This window comes from Schistocerca piceifrons, chromosome 8 (assembly GCF_021461385.2).
Source record: "Schistocerca piceifrons isolate TAMUIC-IGC-003096 chromosome 8, iqSchPice1.1, whole genome shotgun sequence".
In the NCBI taxonomy this organism is placed as follows: Eukaryota; Metazoa; Arthropoda; class Insecta; order Orthoptera; family Acrididae; genus Schistocerca; species Schistocerca piceifrons.
The window spans coordinates 243741181-243746317 of NC_060145.1; positions in this window are offsets into that span (position 1 = coordinate 243741181).

The following is a 5137-nucleotide window of genomic DNA, read 5'->3' on the forward strand; positions in this document are numbered from 1 at the left end:
CCACCCGCCAGTAGGTGCGTGGGACCTCGCAAGTCACCTCCAAGACGCTGATCCCGAAAGTGCTGAGCGGTTGGCTGCCACCATTAGTGGCCTGTTTAGTTTTTTATTGTGCTGCTGCTCGAGTCGACTAGTCCTGCCACGCGTCAGAGCCGTGCAAAATTGAATCTCCCTGCTTTCAAATGTCAAATGGGGGAGCTGAAAAATCACGATAATGAAGCTCGAAAAAGCAACGAAAATGTCGTGATGAGCTACGTTTCTGCTTAAGCAACAGCGACTCCCAAAACCTAATGCGAACGTTAAATCTGCGTCACCGGTGGGTAACATGTGCCTGTTAGAGTGCCAAGAAACTAATAAGTAGGTATCTGAATTTCCCTCGACGAAACGTGTAATCTGCAGAGGGGTCATCGTATTCTACCGGTGCTTGCATAAAAATAACTGGAAAGGTCCTTGAAGAACAAACATCAGCACCGAAATATACCCACACAGTATAAAATTAAGAACAGTGTTTTGGAAGATGTGACATCTACAATTACTTAAATTACAGCGGAATTTTTATTTAAAGATGCCTATACGAGGTGCATTCAAGTTCTAAGGCCTCCGATTTTTTTTTCTAATTAACTACTCACCCGAAATCGATGAAACTGGCGTTACTTCTCGACGTAATCGCCCTGCAGATGTACACATTTTTCACAACGCTGACGCGATGATTCCATGGCAGCGGCGAAGGCTTCTTTAGGAGGTTGTTTTGACCACTGGAAAGTCGCTGAGGTAGTAGCAGCACGGCTGGTGAATGTGCGGCCGGAGAGTGTCTTTCATTGTTGGAAAAAGCCAAAAGTCACTAGGAGCCAGGTCAGGTGAGTAGGGAGCATGAGGAATCACTTCAAAGTTGTTATCACGAAGAAACTGTTGCGTAACGTTAGCTCGATGTGCGGGTGCGTTGTCTTGGTGAAACAGCACACGCGCAGCCCTTCCCGGACGTTTTTGTTGCAGTGCAGGAAGGAATTTGTTCTTCAAAACATTTTCGTAGGATGCACCTGTTACCGTAGTGCCATTTGGAACGCAATGGGTAAGGATTACGCCCTCGCTGTCCCAGAACATTGACACCATCATTTTTTCAGCACTGGCGGTTACCCGAAATTTTTTTGGTGGCGGTGAATCTGTGTGCTTCCATTGCGCTGACTGGCGCTTTGTTTCTGGATTGAAAAATGGCATCCAAGTCTCATCTATTGTTACAACCGACGAAAAGAAAGTCCCATTCATGCTGTCGTTGAGCGTCAACATTGCTTGGCAACATGCCACACGGGCAGCCATGTGGTCGTCCGTCAGCATTCGTGGCACCCACCTGGATGACACTTTTCGCATTTTCAGGTCGTCATGCAGGATTGTGTGCACAGAACACACAGAAATGCCAACTCTGGAGGCGATCCGTTCAACAGTCATTCGGCGATCCCCCAAAACAATTCTCTCCACTTTCTCGATCATGTCGTCAGACCGGCTTGTGCGAGCCCGAGGTTGTTTCGGTTTGTTGTCACATGATGTTCTGCCTTCATTAAACTGTCGCACCCACGAACGCACTTTCGACACATCCATAACTCCATCACCACATGTCTCCTTCAACTATCGATGAATTTCAATTGGTTTCACACCACGCAAATTCAGAAAACGAATCATTGCAAGCTGTTCAAGTAAGGAAAACGTCGCCATTTTAAGTATTTAAAACAGTTCTTATTCTCGCCGCTGGCGGTAAAATTCCATCTGCCGTACGCTGCTGCCATCTCTGGGCCTCATTTTAAAACAATGCACATGTTTCTATCTCTTTCCAGTCCGGAGAAAAAAAATCGGAGGCCTTAGAACTTGAATGCACCTCGTATTCCATGTGATAAGTTTATTTATTTACTCGATAACACAATAGAAAAAGTTTATGTTCTTTGTGAGATTGTGATTATAACTGGCTTCGTAAATACACCGGTACATAGGTGTGTTGCAAAATAGTGGCAGCACATTAAATGGGACTTTAATATTACAAGAATTTTAATAAAAGCATAGAACCGGCCGAAGTGGCCGTGCGGTTAAAGGCGCTGCAGTATGGAACCGCAAGACCGCTACGGTCGCAGGTTCGAATCCTGCCTCGGGCATGGATGTTTGTGATGTCCTTAGGTTAGTTAGGTTTAACTAGTTCTAAGTTCTAGGGGACTAATGACCTCAGCAGTTGAGTCCCATAGTGCTCAGAGCCATTTGAACCATTTTAAAAGCATAAAGAAAGTCCGTAAATATGAAATTGTTTCTCTGAATTATTATAAGAAACAATGTAGGAGCAATGTACTACAAAATAGTAACAATAATTTTATGAAAAACAGCTGATGAACCCGTCTGTGCTCTTTCACATGTCTAGACGACAGTTATAGCTAGAAAACGGAAGTCTGGAAAACTTTCACAGCTACGTCTGCATAAGCATATCGAGCCTAAGTTAACGATAAAATTTCCCATTAGAAAACTGAACGCTATGTAATCTTCCAGTGCATGACATTCTCCTAATCGACATTCCTTGAATTTTTAGTTAGGAATTTCTTCGGTCATAATGTTTCGACGTCTAGGTGAAGTTGACATAATATGTGCTATACAGGATTTCCCGGGAGTTATGGTCAAAATTCAGGGCTGCGAGAGGAACGATCGTCAGCTGCAAAAATTTGCAGTAACATGGGCTCTAACGTGCTTACTTTAAGAGATACAAGCACATTTTCATCTTAGATATTGTTAGAGATATCTCATATAACGCAGGCTCTTTGCTTTTCTTGTTTTGGAAGGAGGTAGTATGAACCAAAGAAACAGAAAATTGTCTGGTAAACATGGGCTCTAAAGTGCATAGCGTAAGAGATATAACGACTTGTTCATTTTCGTTACTATGAAACATATCTTTTCTACTGAATAAGTACTCTTTACTCTCAAGGAACCCCTTAAAACCCCGTGTCTTCTGGACTTTATTTCTTGTTTTGGCCTCTACTATCACCTCTGAAAGTATGGAGAGAAAGCAGCTAGCAGTAGAAGAGATTTCTTCACATTATCGGAGATCAAAAAGTGCTCATAGCTCTTGAGGTAGGCGTTTTAGATCCCACTTTTATTATACTATTTTGCTTCGAAAGGCCCCTTCATCCTCTGAATATTGTTCATTCTACCTGGGACACCCCGTATAACCGTTACCGACCACTTTGGTGAGGACGTATCCTGTAAAACACTTCACTGGTTTTCGCAATTAACGGTTTTCAACATCTTCTTCGACACTAGATGACAGCGTTGCATTTTTGGACCAAACTATCGATCAGATCTTGATTGTCAGTCAGAAACAACGTTGATGGCGAAACAGTCGACACGAGAATGAAAATGGAACTCAAGTTAAATAGCTTAAATGGTCTGATTATTCCCAGCAATATCTTAAAACACTCTTGATGCAGTCATTAATGTTGTGGGTGTCTTTGCTAGTCATCATAACAACTGTGAAATAGAAGGTCACCACTTACGTTTGGATAGTGATCGTAGAACAGACTACATTACTTAAAATAACAGACGTGCATGTAGCGCACAGAGATATTATAAGGCTAAGATATATGTTGCTGACATTAAGAGTCATATATAAACTGAAAGAGTTGACGGTAATACCGATATGCCATCGACAAACGGAAAAAGTATAAATTGGATGCAGAAACTAACTGAATACATCGAAGATTTAGCACGATACCACTAGTATGTCTAATTGATAATATATGGTTAGTTACTTTCACTTTGGACGATCAATCGTAATGATGTGGGGTGAGTAATTAAACATTCAAATCGCAAATTAATTAGCAAATATGGCTACATGCTGAACATTTTTAAGGTTTCCTTAATATACAGATACGAGTTAATAAATCCTAACCAACATCTTTTAGACATTAAGATAACAGAAATTCCTCTACGGAATAGGAGGAGTCGTCAAGGAGAAACTGTTTCAGTTTGCTTTCAGATTTTTACTTTGCTGTGTGTCAGACATTTTATATTACTAAGTAAGTGATCAAAAATTTTACTTGAGGCGCTGTGCATACGTTTTTGTGCTAAAGCCAACCTTAAAGCGGACTAATGAATGTAATTTCTGCTTGTGGCATTGTAATTATATACATCACTGTTGCCACTATATCGTAGTGGATTATTTACAACAAACTTCATGAGGGAATAAATACACTATGAAGCAGTTGTCAAAATGCCCAGGTCCTTAAAGAGATGCCTGCAAGATGAATGTGGCTGAGTAGCACACATTATTCTTACAGCACGTTTTTGAGCAGTAAAGAGTTTGTTAAAGATCAGTTACCCCAGAACATTATTCCAAACGACTTTAATGAATGAATGAATGTATGCAAAAACTGTCATCTTACTGATTTGTCTCTTCCCAAGATCTGCAACAATTCTAGAGTTCAAATATGTCTGAACAAAGTTGTCTTAGGAGTTACGAAATGTGCTTTTTCCTGCTGAAATTCTCGACGATATGGACACCTAATAACTTTGAAGTTTTCACCCTATTTATCATTTACTCACCATGTGTTACACTCAGCATTTTTTTAGTATCCCTAGATACGCAGAACTGAACATATTGTCATTTTGAAATTGAGAATAAGGCCTGAGCCATGTGTGGCTCGTGTTCCCGCCATCATGTATTTTACACCCTGTTTTTAACGTACTTTCACCTCACTACGTTAATTTAAATTACTACTGTCACTGAGTTGCTGTTTTGCTTGACTATGACCGGCCCTAGCAGCGCGTATCGATATATCCTCTCTCGTAGTTTCTTTAATTGACTGCTATTACTTCCGGATGGTTGTCTGTCGCAGGGTGGATCGGGTCGCGAGGTCGGGCTGTCAGTCAGTTGGAACGCGTCCCTTGTTGATTTTTAAGTTTTCTTGTTTGGAGGCCTTCAACCGTGAAAGATTTGCAGTTTGAAACTCGTAGTTGTAAAAGTTCGGCTATGTGCCGCTTTGGTTTTAAATGTGCTATTGAATTATTACAATAAGTTACAATTTTAAGGTGGAACTGACCCCAACCTTATTTGACCCTTTCACCAATCCTAATCTCTTGTTCTTCCCAGTGGGCTTAGCAGGCGTATCAAGGCCAT